The sequence below is a fragment of the Macaca thibetana genome, chromosome 6 (assembly GCF_024542745.1).
Source record: "Macaca thibetana thibetana isolate TM-01 chromosome 6, ASM2454274v1, whole genome shotgun sequence".
In the NCBI taxonomy this organism is placed as follows: domain Eukaryota; kingdom Metazoa; phylum Chordata; class Mammalia; order Primates; family Cercopithecidae; genus Macaca; species Macaca thibetana.
In genome coordinates this window covers 89,169,505-89,185,818 of record NC_065583.1, presented here as the reverse complement: position 1 = coordinate 89,185,818, position 16,314 = coordinate 89,169,505, and positions in this window count along the sequence as shown.

Sequence of the window (16,314 nt, the reverse complement as noted above, 5' to 3'; positions counted from 1 at the left end):
TTAGAATGCTGCATTGAAGAAAGAATCCTGGCCAGATTACTTGTATTAGCTTTGGATGCTCTTTGTTAACTATACTTCTCGAATTACAGAGAAGCCTGAGGCCACATTGAAGGGTAATTGAATGACTTGATTCTTGGTAGTAAATTGCAGAAATTAAAGAATAATTTCCCACACTATGTTTATTGACCTCATGAAAGCTATTAATGTCATTAAAAGGCCTGACTGCACAAAGATAGTCAAGTATCATGGTTGACCTAGCTTTTTGCCCCGTGTCCCTCTAACTATCACAGCTGGAGTCATTACATTCATTCTTTCATTTATTAAATAAATATTTATTTAGTGCCCGCTATGTGCCAAGCTTCCCACTTGGTGTAGGAGTGACAAGGAGTGAATAAGATGTGATTCCTTATGCAGCTGAACACTAGTAACTTAGAAGAATTAGATTAATACTAGCCCTATTTGACCTTACATGCAGACTCAAGTAGCTGTGTAACCCTGTTGACTTCTCATCTCTGAGTCATTGCCTTACTTCTTGGCCTTACTTCCTTATTTTGGGGATCATTTTGTCCATGTTTGCTCTTAGGCACTCCTAAACACTGGAATTCTGCTTCAGATCCTCAGAATTCATGACACTATCTGCTTCAGATCCTCAGAATTCATTCCACTATCTCGTTCTCCACATTTTCAGCTAAGCCATCATTAAGCATCTAAATATTGGTTATTACCAGATTTATTTGATAGCCTGTTTCTCTTTCATTCTGAGAGGCTGAATAGATTCTGTTACTGAAACTCAACGCTTAGTTCATACCTGCTGCAACTTTATTTACTTGTTGGCTCTTTAGGGTTTTGCTGTTAAGTTGGAGTATGATGACAAACACGCACATAAGTTTGCAAAGGCATAGAATATTCATGCCTTAAATAATATCTACCTTAACTTCTAAGCTATAGGGTCATTGAAAAATAGAGCTAAGTTGTATTAATCTCTTGTCACTCAGTATTTAATACATGGTTATTTTGTATTTTTACATGTATCAATGCCAAATACAGTTTTATAGATTAGCTGAAGCAGATTAACTCCTTCTTTATTTAAGAATTACTCAGCTAGTTTAGCAAAGAGAAGTGAGTGATTTTAATCTACAAATTTCCCTCCAACTGGGCATTATTTGCTTCCTCCTTATAGGGTTAATTCAAAATGGTCCAGAGCGTTAGTAATTTGCTGATTAGGTACATTTTCCCCGAAACTCTCATAGTAGTGTTCTTGCTGACTTCTTTTAGTAATAGCTCCAATGGCTACAGTATGTGTGTTTAGTGTATTTTTTTAAAGATGTAATTTAGCTACTAAAATATTCACCTGTTTGAAGTAAAGCATTCAGTACTTTTTGTATATTTGCAAGGTGGTATAGTTGTCACAACTATCAAATTTCAGAATATTCTCAGCCCAGCAAAAAAATCATACCTTTTAGCAATCACTCCTATCCCTTCCAGACCTTTGAAGAGGTAATCTACTTTCTGTATCTATGCATTTGCCTTTTCTAAACATTTCACATAAAAATATCATGCAATATGTACCTTTTTGTATGTGACATTTTTCACTTAGCTTAATATTTTAAAGGGTTATCTACATTTTAGTGTGAATCACTACTTTCTTTTTTTTTTTTTTTTTTTTCTGAGACAGTCTCGCTCCATTGCCCAGGCTAAGTGCAGTGGCACAATCTCGGCTCACCACAACCTCCGCCTCCTGGGTTCAAGCAATTCTCTGCCTCAGCCTCCCAAGTAGCTGGGATTACAGATGCCTGCCACCATACCTGGCTAAATTTTTTTGTATTTTTTTTAGTAGAGATGGGGTTTCACCATGTTGATCAGGCTGGTCTCGAACTCATGACTTTGTGATCCTCCCTCCTCGGCCTCCCAAAGTGCTGGGGTTGCAGGAGTGAGCCACCGCACCCAGTCCTACTTTATTTCTTTCTTTCTCTTTTTGCTGAATAATGTTTTATTGCATGTATATACTATATACCTTTTATTTATTCCTTCATCAGATAATGAACATTTAGATTGTTTGCGCTTTTTGGCGTTTTTGAATAGTGCTGTGATGAACATTTAGATTGTTTACACGTTTTGGCTTTTATGAATAGTGCTGCTATTAACTTTCAAACAAGTTTGTGTGTGGACATGTGGTCTCAATTATCTTGGATATATACATAGCAGTATAATCCGTAGATCATATGGTAACTTTATGCTTAACTTTTTAAGGTACTGCTGAACTGTTTTTCAAAGTAGCTACACTATTTTATATTCTAACCAGCAAAAGTATGAGGGCTCATATTTTTCCAAATCTCTGCCAACACTTCTTATTGTCTGTTCTTTTGATTAGAAACCTCCTAGTGTATGTGAAGTGGTTATCTCATTGTGGCTTTTCCTAATGCATTTCATTTTCCTGTTGGCCAATGATGTGGAATATATTGTCCATTTGTACATCTTCTTTAGAAAAATCTCTATTCAAATCTTTTGCCCATTTTTTTTTTTACAGAATTATTTGATCTTTCTGTTGAGCTCTAGCTAATGGTTCTTCATATATTCTGGATATTAGACCTTCACCAGATATGTGATCTACAAATATTTTCTCCCATTTATGTTTTACCTTTTCACTACCTTGATATTCTACTCTGAAGTGAAAATGTTTTTAAATTCGATGAAGTCCAAATTAGCTATTTTTTCTTTGATTTCTTGTGCTTTTGGTATTATTTTTTAAAATGCATTTCTAGAATAAATGTCATGAATAATTATACTGATGATTTCTTCTAGAGTTTTATAGTTTTAATGCTTATTTTTAGTTATTTGATTTATTTGGAGTTCATTTTTATATATGATGTGAAGAAAGATTAAAACTTCCTTCTTTTTCATGTAGATATGCAGATGTTTGAGGCACCATATGTCAAAAAATCTCTTCTTTCCTCATAAAATTTTCTTGACACTCTTGTTAAAATGCAATTAACCATAAGTGTATGGGTTTATTACTGTACTTACATTTCTATTTCATTGATTTATATATCTATCCTTTGCAAGTACCACAAAGTCTTGATTACAGTAGTTTTATAATAAGCTTTGAAATTGGTCAGTATATGTTTTCAAACTTGTTACTTTCCAAGATTGTTTACATCATTCTCATTTCTTTTATATTTAAATTTTTGCATCAGTATGTTAATTTATGCAAATAATGCATTTGGGACTTGACGAGATTTTGTTAAATATGTGGATGAAGTTTGGGAGTATTATATCTTAACATGTCTTTAATCCATGAACATGGAATTCCTTTCTATTTATTTAGGACTTCTTTATTTTATTTTAATGCTATTTGGTACTTGCAGTGTACATGTCTTATACTCCTTTTGTTTATTTATACATAAGAATTTTATTTTTGATAATATTATAAATGTTATGGTTTCCTTAATTTAAATTTTTGTATTGTTCATGGCTAATGTATAGAAAAAAATATTTTGCACAATGATTTAGTATCCTGAAACTTTGCTCAGCTCATTTATTTAATATTAGATTTAACTGTTGTGGTGCATCGCATGTGAATGTCTTATGGTAAGCAATTAGTTTCATATGCAATTCAGTTACACTCAAAAACAGATTCTGGGCTTGATTTTCAACACATTCTTTCCTGTGGATGTGAGATGACAGCCGTAGGAAAACACTGCTCGAGGAGCACTTTGCTTTTCAGATTATGTATTAAGGTAACAATTTTTAGCTTTCTGTTTCTTCTTTTTCCCCAAAGCCTCTAACATTATTAAAAAAAAAAAAAAAAAAAAAAGTCATGCCATTTCTGGTACTAATTGTTTTGGCTTACATTTCCTAGAAAATAAGCATGAAGCAAAATTTAAATGTTAATGCCTTTTTGGGAGGTATAATCTAAAGGCAATGAAAGTTGGTGGAAAGCATCCAGAAGCTGAATGAAAATAAAAGGCGATGGGTTTTTTATTTGAGCACTACTTCACAAGATAACAAAAGAGACCAAGCAGGTTGATAGACCTTGCAGGAAATCTTGGATAGGTGATACATATATAAGGACAAATCACAGGAGTGATAAATTTAAAAATTACGTATATTCCATATCTCCCCTGCTTCTTATTCCCCATTTACCAACATATGTTTGATGGATAGTCTCTACTGATGGAACTCTTTTTCTGCCCAATCAAAACATTTTAGCAGCATAGTTTGGGAAATGGAGAGCAGAATAGCTATGTGAAAAAATACTATATCTCACATATCTATTGACCATTTTAATAAGAAATATCACATAATTATTTTTATTAACTTGTGCACTAGACGGTATGGTTTTTAATAAATATTTCAGAGAACGATGACTTTAATGTAGTTTTATATGTTCTAAAGTCTGAAGTAGCCTCGTAAATTATATAGTATACTGGAATATGAACATATAATAGTGCCCTATTTTTTAAAGTCTTCTAAATTAATTCTATTCATAGTAATGTTATATTGTATAATTAATCTGGTACAACTAGTTCCACATTTCATTCCTTTATTAATAAAATATAAATTCACCCATGTTTTGATCCAGAGGACAATATTTTAATTAAATTTCTAAGCAAACTCTAAGTCTCTAAAAAATACTTTAGAAAACTTCATAAGACACTTAAAGATTTAGAGCTATTTAGCAGATGCTGAGGGCAAGAAATAAAATACAAAACAAATTCAGCCACAAAATAAACTGACCTGCAAACTGACCTCCTAAAAGTTAAACTACAGAATATATTCAACTTTAAGTGTGATTAATATAGTGGCTTGTCATTGAAATGAACTGGTTCCTCAGTTACATGAACCTCTCAACCAAACCATATATTTTGATGAACAATAAAGAGGATAACTGCACAAAGTGTTCTCTCAGTTGAGCTACTGACTTCACATCATTGCTGTAGGAAATTCAGGCAAGTTAGCTCATTATCACTGCTGCCTCATTAGAATTTTAACGGGGGATAATGCTGATGTCTAGTAACTACTCCCTTGTTGTGGGAATGGAAAAAGAGATTACCTTGTCTTCTTCTTTTGTGAGATCTAGAAATGACCTGGACATACAGGGCTATAAGATGGAAAAAAAAAAAAATAGCAGCAAGGAGAACAAGGCTTAGAAAGCAGAAGTGTGTGTGTGTGCATGTATGCGTGCGTGCATGTGTCTCTGTGTGTGTGTGTTTGTGTGTGTGTGTGTGTTCAGTGAGGTTAGGACTGTTAAAATTTGAGCAGTTCAGAGTTTCCGCAGGTTTATCCTTGAATCCCTTGGTCATGTCGGAATTTCCTTCAGGAGCTGAAACTTTCCACCCAAACTCAATATTTATACATTATACTTCTTAATGTATTGGATGTCAGCAAAACAATAACTAGCTATATTTCATTTGATTCTGTGAAGATAGCTTGAGATTGCCTAGCTTCTGCAGCTTTTGAGCCCTCTTGACAAATTTGGAATGTATGTTGTATGTTTTTAAGACAATTTTCATCATTATGATACACTCATCTGAAAACCTTAGTTTCAAAACAAGGTGATCTTTGAAAAATCATATTTTGAAGATTCCTTATCCAAAGAGCCAATCTTGCAATATTAAAATAATAAGATAGATATAAACCATAGCTTTAATTTGGGGGGAAGTGTTTAAAAAAGCTGATTACAAACAGGCCTTTCTTTTCAATGATTACACTCTGAATATTGTTTTCTGATTTACATTGGCAGCTAATATTTAGAGAGACTTTTGCTGCTTCTGATTCTGACCATTTCAAATTCTGGTCATTTTAAATAGAAATGTAAGAGCAATTTAAAACTAGACCTAAGCATAATTCAGCTGTGTCTACTGCTTATTAGGGCTGAGTACTTGTGCAGGTTGTTCATGCCCAATGAAGATTGTCTATTTTGACTTAATAGATGTTTCCTGGATAAGTAAATGAATGAATGTGTATTATGTGCCAAAAATATCAGTGGTTAAAAATATGAAGATTAATAGAGCACAACTTGTGACTTTCACAAGGTTTCAGAGTCAAAAGAGGAGAGACATAAAATAAAACAATCACGACCTTTATAGCAGTATGAATAAGACACCCTGGGAGCTACAGGGAGAAAAGAATTTACCTATGACTGGGAGGTCAAGAACTTTGTGAAAGAAATTATGTTTGACTTAAGTTTTAAGAATGACTCAGAGGCATTCTTCAAAATGACTAAACAAGATTTTGAAAATGCCATGCTAGAGAGGGAAAAATGCATAAAAACAGAAAATAAAGCCATAAAGACCAAGATGCATTGCATAATTTTAAAACCTGATGATTAATTGCAGGAGCAGGGTTGTTCAAAATATTTGTGATGCTCAGACCTCAAATAATCTTTTGGTTCACAAGAATAGTGTTGGATCTTATCATGCAAGTCAACAGTTTTCAACATGTGTTTCTCTGTAGTACATAGGACAGATGATAGCTACATACATGACACAATACACAAGCAGAGCCAAAGAATAGTGTAATTCTTTGCCTTCCATCTATGCTGTCTTTTTCTTAAGTAAATTAAGAAATAATATAAAAATAACCAATGAAAATGGGATTATTACAACTTTTATTTTCCCCAAATTGATTTAGTAAGTTATTCACAAAATTGTTCATTCAATTATCTCACATCATTATACTATTAACACAATAGGGGACCAAGCTGCTGTTAATGTAGAAGGGAAGAATCCACCAAATATTTTAGACGAGGTTGTGCATGGTCACATTTTTTTAAGAAAGGGGGACTTTGGTGGCAAAGAGGGAGAATAGAGGGATTAGAGTGAGGACCTTCATACAGTAATTCTCAACATAGGTTGGACACACTTTTCTAGGGTGACATGGCAGACACCAGGAATTGGCTAGCTCAATCACCTTTTCTTTTTCTTTTTCTCTATTGTGGTGGGTGAAAAAATAATACTTGTCTCTCTTGCAAGGAGGATTGTGTATGTGGCTCTTCAGGCTAATAAGATGTAAGCATTAGTCTGCCCAGAAGTTCTGGGAGAATTTTCCTGATTAGAGGGGCATACTGTTTGTACTTCTTACTCCTTCTTTCTGTCTTGAATAAAGAGGTGACTCCTAGAATTGCATAGCCATGTTGTGTCCAGAATATCCCAGAAAATTATAATCAGCTGACATATTTTAGTTGTCTACAGCAGTCCTACTCCAGAATTCTTGTTAAAAAACTAATTAAAAATAAATTGCCGTTTATTTAAGCCATTGCATGTTGAAATTTTTTGTTCCCTTAAGATAATAGGGGATGTTTCTGAAGATCAAAGTACTACTTTTAAAAACTATACGCAAACCCCATGTGTGGATGTTTGATGTATTCCTTACATCCCTCGGTGAGGTATCCCTTTATTGAGAATTGTTGTTTTAGTGATCCACTAGCATTTATGGCAGCATGTATATCTTTCAATTGTAAAGAAATAGAGGAAAAAGACTTAGAAATGATTTCTATTATTTTGTTGAAAGAGTATTAGAATAATTCAGGTAAAATTAAAGAAGGACCACTCTGGCAACAACAGCAAGGGTATAGAGAAGGGAAATGGAGAGAAGCAATTAATGTTACTAGAAGTAAAAGCAATACAATATTTGGTATATAGAATTTAATATTGAAAATATAGAATTTAAGATATCTATAGACTATCAATAAATGATATTGAGAAATCTTTGGAAAATATGAGCTTGAAGCTCATGAGATGTATTAAGCACTGAAATGCTCATACAAAATTCATAACTTAGATCAGAAGAGTTAAGCTTATAGTCCACAGTCCAAAAAAACTTCTGAATGATTACACAGTTTAGTTTAGCAAATGGTTGTTTAATTGGCTAGGTTGACACTTGTGGATGATCACCTGTCAAAAAATATTTTGTAACTGCTCTAAACAAGAAAAAGTTGAGTGTGCTTACTATGCATAAAACTCTTAAAATAAAATAGAAGTATTTTCATTTGGGTAATAGAGATAGTTTTGTTCCCACGTGCACTGTATTGACTTGCTGTATGAAATGTGTAGCCTAGGTTAATACTTGTATTCATACAGATATTCAGCTATGCAGGTGCTTTTTAATTTGACATAGTCAGGCTTTTCTATTTTTGCTTTTGTTTTCTACATTTTTTAGCATTATATCTAAGAAATCATTGGTAAGACCAGTATTAAGGATCTTCTTCCCTGTGTTCTAGAAGTTTTTCAATTTTCGGTGTTACATTTAAGTGTTTAATCCATCTTGAGTTTATTTTTGTGTATGGTATAAGATAAAGGTCCAATTTCATTCTTTTGCATGTGGATATCCAGTTTTCCTAACACCATTTATTGGAGAGACTCTCTTTTCCCAATTGTGTATTCTTGGCATCCTTGCCAAAGATCAGTTGACTGTGCACGAATTAATTTATTTCTGGACTCTCTATGCTGTTCTATGGATATGTCTGTCTCTATGGCAGCATCATACAGTTTGACTACAGTAGATTTTTAATGTGTTTTGAAACCAGGAATTTTAAAGCCTTTAACTTTGCTCTTTTTCTAGATTGTTTTTGCTATTCAGAGTCTGCTGGGATTCCATATGAATTTTATGATTGTTTTCTCTGTTTTTGTTAAAAAAAATGCCATTGAAACTTTGATAGGAATTCTATTTAATTTGTAGATCACATTGGGTAGTTTAGACATCTCAATAATGTCTTTAAATTAATAAACATACAATGTCCCTCCACTGTATGTATTGTCTTTCCAATATGTATTGTCTTTAATTTTGTTCAACGTTTTGTAGTTTTCAGCATACAAGTCTTTTGCCCCTTAAGTTTATTTTTTTTTTTTTTTTTTTTTTTTTTGGAGACGGAGTCTCGCTCTGTCGCCCAGGCTGGAGTGCAGTGGCCGGATCTCAGCTCACTGCAAGCTCCGCCTCCCGGGTCTACGCCATTCTCCTGCCTCAGCCTCCCGAGTAGCTGGGACTACAGGCGCCCGCCACCTCGCCTGGCTAGTTTTTTGTATTTTTTAGTAGAGACGGGGTTTCACTGTGTTAGCCAGGATGGTCTCGATCTCCTGACCTCGTGATCCGCCCGTCTCGGCCTCCCAAAGTGCTGGGATTACAGGCTTGAGCCACCGCGCCCGGACCCTGAAGTTTATTTCTAAACATTTTATTCTTTTAGATGCTATTGTAAATGGGATTTTCTTCTTGATTTCCTTCTTAAACTGTTCATTTTTAGTGTATACAACCACATTTTTATGTATTTATTTTGTATTCTGCAACTCTATTGAATTTGTTTGTTATTTCTAAGAGTTTTGTTGTTGTTACATTTTTAGGCACTTTATACATAAAAGATCATGTTATCTGCAAACCAATAATTATATTTCTTCCCTTATAATTTTTTTAACCATTGAGCATGATGGTAACTGAAGGATTTTCATATGTGGCCTTTATTATTTGAGGTACTTTCCCTCTACTCTTAGTTCATTGAGCCTTTTTTATTGAAAAGGTGCTGAAATTTGTCAAACTTTATTTTTGTGTCTAAGGAGATGATCATGTGATTTTTACCCTTTATTCTGTTAGTGTGATGTATCACATTAATTGATATTGGTATTTTGAATTACCTTTGCACCCCAAGAATAAATCCGACATGGTCATGGTATATTATCTTTTTGTGTACTGTTAGATTCAGTTTGGTATATTTTGTGAAGATTTTTTACAGTTGTATTCATCAGCAATAATGGCCTACAGTTTTCTTTCCTTGTGGTATCTTTGGCTTTAGTATCAGATGAAGCTGGCCTCATTAAATGAGTACGAAAGTGTCTTTTCACTTTCAATTTTTTGGACAAGTTTAGAAAAGTTTGGTGTTAATTATTCTTTAAATGTTTGGTGGAACTCACCAATGAAGCCATCTGGTCCTGGAGGTTTCTTGGGAGGTTTTTGATTACTGATTCATTGTCTTGCAGTCTCTTATGATTATTTTATTATTTCTCGTTGCATCATTTGAAATGTCTCCTCTTTCATTACTGATAATTTATTTATTTGAATAGTTTCTCTTTTTTTAAGTTTAACTGAAGATTTATAAACTTTGTTGATCATTTCAAATTCCAACTCTTAGTTTAATTTTTTCTATTATTTTTCTAGTCTCTATTTCATTTATGCTCTAACATTTATCATTTTCTTTCCTCTGCTATCTTTGGAATTAGTTTGTTCTTCTTTAATTCCTTGAGGTACAGAATTAGGTTGCTTCTTTAAGATCTTCCTATTATCTAAATGTAAGCATTTAATCATTGTGAACTTCTCTATTAGTACTACTTTTACTGAATTATATATGCTTGATATATTTGTTTTCATTTCCATTTGTCTCAAGATGTTTTCTTATTTCCTTTTTTATGTTTTCTTTGACCCATTTGTTATTGAGAACGTGTTCAATTTCCACATATTTGTGAATTGTGTGTTTTTCCATCTGCTATTGATTTCTAGTTGCATTCCATTGTGTTTGGAAAAGATACCTAGTATAGTTTCAATTCTCTGGGTGGGTGTGGTGGCTCACACCTGTAACTGCAGCCCTTTGGGAGGCTGAGGCGGGTGGATCATTTGAGCCCAGGAGTTTGAGACCATCGTGGGCAACGTGGAGATATCCTGTCTCTACATGAAATACACATAAAAAAATTCTCAGGTCATGGTGGCATGCACCTGTAGCCCCAGCTACTCCAGAGGCTGAAGCAGGTGGATCAGTTGAGTATGAGAGGTCAAGGTTGCAGTGAGCCACGATAGCGCTCCTGTAGAATAATATGAGATCCTGTTTCAAAACAGAAAAAGGATAAATTCTTTTTCAGTTTGTTAAGACTTGTTGTTACCTAACATGTAATCTATTCTGCAGAAGATTCTTCGTGTACTTGAGAAGAACGTGCGATCCGTTGCTATTGGGTAGGATATTCTGCGTATGTCTGTTATGTCCGTTTTGTCTTTAGTGTTGTTCAAGTCTCTTGTTTCTTTCTTAACCTTACATATTAATATTGTACATATTATTGAAAGTTGGGTATTGAAATCTCCTACTATTATGGTGTGGCTTTGTATTTTTTCCTTCAGTTAGGGCAATGTTTGTTTCACATATTCAAGTGCTCTGATGCTGCGTGCACATATATTTATAATTGTCATATTATCCTGGAGAATTGACTATGTTCTGAATATGTAGTGTCCTTTTTTGTCTCTTGTGCACATTTTGACTTCAAGTCTATTTTGTCTAATATAAATATGGCCACCGCTGCTGTCTTTTGGTAATAATTTGCATAGAATATCTCTTTTCCATTATTCACTTTCAGCATATCTGTGTCTTTACAGGTAAAGTGGGTCTCTTTTAGACAGAACAGAGTTGGCTCTCTTTAAAAAAACAACCTACTCAGCCACTCTATGTTTCTTGGGGGCATTGTTTAACCCATCTCTCTTTTCCTCTCTTGCTATCTTTTTTTTTTGTATTTCTTTTTTTTTTTTTTTTTGTAGTGATATGCTTTGATATCTTTCTTAATTTTTTGTGATTTTCTATAGACATTTATGAAATGCTTACGTGCAGTTTACATAAAACAACTTATACTTAACTTCAATTGCATGCAAAACCTCTATACTTTGACCTCTTTTATACCCACACTGTGTATTACTGATGTCACAATTACATCTTTTTATGTTGTGTGTTCATTAACAATTTACATAGTTATAATGTTTAATATTTTTTCTGTTAACTTTTATACCAGAATTTGAAGTGAATTATGCACCACTATTTTTTCTGTTAACTTTTATACCAGAATTTAAAGTGAATAATGCACCAATATATTTCAGTATTATGTCTTTCCTTATTTGTATGTATACATGCATACACACACACATATATATATCTTTGTCAGTGGGCTTTATATTTTTGTGTGCTTTTGTTTTTATGTTTACTGTCTTTTTGTTTCAACTTGAAAGATTCCCTTTGGCATTTCTTATAATGTAGATCTAGTGGTAGATTCCCTTAGCTTATGTTTATAAGAAACAGTTTTTCTCACCACTATTTTCAAAGGTAAGTTTGGATGAGTGTAGTATTCTTAGCTGGCAGGCTTATTTTTTACTTTTAATACTTCAAAAAGATCATCACAATCTTTATAAGATGTCTGCTGAGAAATTTATTTATAGTCCTACAAAAGCTCTCTTGTATATGATTAGTTGCTTTTATCTTACTGCTCTTAAAATTCTGTTTGTCTTTGACTTTTGACAAATTGATTATTATCTGTCTTGGTGACAACTTCTTTAGATCTATTTTACTTGAGATATTTGGAGTTATTGAATCTAGATATACATTTCCTGCAACACAGTAAGGAAGGTTTTGCCATTATTTCTTTTTGTTATTGTCATTTTAACTTTTACTATACACCCTCCACCCTCTACCCTCTACCCTCAAGTAGATCCCAGTGTCTGTTGTTTTATTCTTTTTTTTTATAAGTTTTCATCATTTAGCTTCCACTTATAAGGGAGTACATGCAGTATTTGGTTTTCTGTTCCTTTGTGTTATTTTGCTAAAGATAAGAGCCTATAGCTGCATCCATGTTCTTGCAAAATACGTGATCTCATTCTTTATTATGGCTGCATAGTATTTCACAGTGTGTATCTACCACATATTCTTTATCTAATCCACCATTGATGGACATTTAGGTTGATTGTATGTCTTTGATATTGTGATTAGTACAGTAATGGATATTCTTGTGTATGTGTCTTTGTGGTAGAATGATTTATATTTCTCTGGGTACATACACAGTAATGGGATTGCTGGGTTGAATGGTAGTTCTGCTTTTAGCTCTTCGAGGAATCACCGTACTGCTTTCCACAATGGTTGAAGATTTCTCTATAAGTTTGCTAGTATCTGTTATTTTTTGACTTTTTACTAATAGCCATTCTGACTGATGTGAGATGGTATCTCATTATGGTTTTGATTTGCATTTCCCTAATGATTAGTGATATTGAGCTTCTTTCATATGCTTGTGGGCTATATGTATGTCTTCTTTTGAGAAGTGTCTGTTCATGTCCTTTGCCCACTTTTTAATGGGGTTGTTTTTCTCCTGTAAATTTGTTTAAGTTATTTACAGATGCTGGATATTAAACCTTTCTCAGATGCACAGTTTGCAAACATTGTCTCCCATTCTGTAGGTTGTCTATTTACTCCATTGATAGTTTCTTTTGCTGTGCAGAATCTCTTAATTTTAATGATATTTCACTTGTCAATTTTTGCTTTTGTTGCAATTGGTGTGTTTGTCATGAAATCTTTGTCCTTTCTTACATCCAGGATGGTATTCCCTAGGTTTCCTTCCAGAGTTTTTATAGTTTTGGGTTTTACATTTTAAGTTTTAATCCATATTGAGTTGATTTTTGTATATGGAGTAAATAAGGGGTCCAACTTCAGTCTTCTACATATGGCTAGCCAGTTATCCCAGCACCATTTACTGAACAGAACATCTTTCCCCATTGATTATTTTTGTCAGCTTTGTCAAAAAAATCAGGTGATTGTAGGTGTGTGGCCTTATTTCTGGGCTCTCTATTCTGTTCCATTTGTCTGTGCGTCTGGTTTTATACCAGTTCTATGCCGTTTTGGTTACTGTGCACCTGTAGTATAGTTTTAACTCAGGTAACGTGACATGTCCAGCTTTGCTCTTTTTGGTTACAATTGCTTTGGCTATTAGGGCACTTTTTTGGTTCCATTTGAATTTTAAAATAGCTTTTTTCTTGTTCTCTGAAAAATGTCATTGGTAGTATAGTATAGTAATACAGTTCTAAGTCAGGTAATGTGATGCCTCCAGCTTTGTTCTTCTTGCTTACAATTGCTTTGGCTATTTGGGCACTTTTTTGGTTCCACATGAAATTTAAATTAGCTCTTTTCTTGTTCTGTGAAAAATGTCGTTGGTAGTTTCATAGGAATAGCAGTGAATATGTAAATTGTTTTGAGCACTATGGCCATTTTAATGATATTGATTCTTCCTATCCACGAGTATGGAATGTTTTTCCACTTGTGTCATTTCTGACTTCTTTGAGCAGTGTTTTGTAATTCTCATTGTAGAGATCTTTCACCTCCCTGGTTAGCTATATTTCCATGTATTTTGTTCATTTGTGGCAATTATAAATGGGATTGCCTTTCTTATTTGGCTTTCACCTGGGCTTTTATTGGTGTATAAAAATGTTAGTGAGTTTTGTACATTGATTTTGTATCCTGAAACTTAGCTGAAGTTGTTTATCAGATCAAGGAGCTTTTGGGCAGAGACTATGGGATTTTCTAGATAAAGGATCATATTGTCTGCAAATAGAGATAGTTGACTTCCTCTCTTCCTTTTTGGATGCCCTTTATTTCTTTCCATTGCTTGATTGCTCTGGCTAGGACTTCCACTACTATGTTGAATAGGAGCAGTGAAAGAGGATATCCTTATCTTGTGCAGGTTTTGAAGGGGAATGCTTTCAGCTTTTGCCCAATCAGTATGATGTTGGTTGTGGGTTTGAAATAGATGACTCTTATTACTTTGAGGTATGTTTCTTCAATACCTAGTTAATTAAGAGGTTTTAACATTAAGGGGTATTGAAAAGTATCAAAAGTCTTTTTCTGGATTGATTGAGATATGGTGGTGGGGTGTTTGTCTTTAGTTTTGTTTGTGCGATGAATAACACTTGTTGAATTGCATGTTGAACCAATCTTGCAGCCTGAGGATGAAGCCTACTTGATGATGGTGGGTTAGGCTGTTGGTTTGCTGCTGAATTAGGTTTTTGGTTTGTGGCTGGATTCAATTTGCAAGTATTTTGTTGAGGATTTTTGTATCAAAGTAAATTAAGGATATTGACCTGAAGGGTTCTTTTTTGTTGTGTCTCTGCTAGGTTTTGGTATCAGGATGATGCTGGCCTCATAGAATGAGTTGGGAAAAAGTTACTACTCCTTAATTTTTGGAATAGTTTTTGTACGAAAAGTATCAGCTGCTCATTGTACATAATTGGTAGAATTCAGCTGTGAATCCATCAAGTCCTGAGATTTTTTTTCCCTGTTGGTAGGCTATTTATTACTGATTCAATTTCAGAGCTCATTATTGGTCTGTTCAGGAAATCAATTTCTTCCTGGTTCTGTCTTGGGAGGGTATACATGTCCAGGAATTTATCCATCTCTTCCAGTCTGATATGGTTTGACTGTGTCCCCACCCAAATCTCATCTTGAGTTCCCAAATGTTGTAGGATGGACCCAGTGGTAGGTAACTGAATCATGGGGGCAGGTCTTTTCTGTGCTGTTCTTGTGATAGTGAATAAGTCTCACAAGATCTGATGGCCTTATAAGATGGAGTTTCTCTGCCCAAACTCTCTTTGCCTGCTGCCATCCACGTAAGATGTAACTTGCTCCTCCTAGTCTTCCACCATGATTGTGAGGCCTCCCCAGCCATGTGGAACTGTAAGTCCATTAAACTCCTTTCTTTTGTAAGTTGTCCAGGCTTGGGTGTGTCTTTATCAGCTGCATGAAAATAGACTAATACAGTAAATTGGTACCAAGAGAGTAGGGCACTGCTGAAAAAATACCCTCAAATGTGGTAGTGACTTTGGAACTGGGTAACAGGAAGAGGTTGGAACAGTTTAGAGGGCCCATAAGAAGACAGGAAAATGTGGGAAAGTTTGGAACTGCCTAGAGACTTCCTGAATGGCTTTGACAAAAATTCTGATAATGATGTGGATAATGAAATCCAGACTGAGGTAGTCTCAGATGAAGATAATGAACTTGTTGGGAACTGGAGCAAAAGTGATTCATGTTATGTTTTAGCAAAGGGAATGCAGCATTTTGCCCTTTTGCTAGAGATCTGTGGAAATTTGAACTTGAGAGAGATGATTTAGGGTATCTGGCAGGAGAAATCTCTAAGCAGTAATGCATTCAAGATGTGACTTGGGTGCTGTTAAAGGTATTTAGTTTTAAAAGGGAAAGAGAGCATAAAAGTTTGGAAAATATGCAGCTTGACAATGTAATAGGAAAGAAAATCTCATTTTCTGAGGAGAAAGTCAGAAATTTGCATAAGAAACAAGGAACCAAATGTTAATCACCAAGATAATGGGGAAAATGTCTCCCGGGATTGTCAGAGATTTTCATGGCAGCCCCTTCCATCACAGGCACAGAGGCGTAGGAAGAAAAGGTGGTTTTTTTGGACTGGGCCCAGGGTCCACATGCTGTGTACAGCCTATTGACTTGGTGCCCTGCATCCCAGCTGTTCCAGCCATGACCAAAAGGGCCAATATAGAACTTGGGCTTTGGCTAAGGAGGGTGAAATCCTGAAG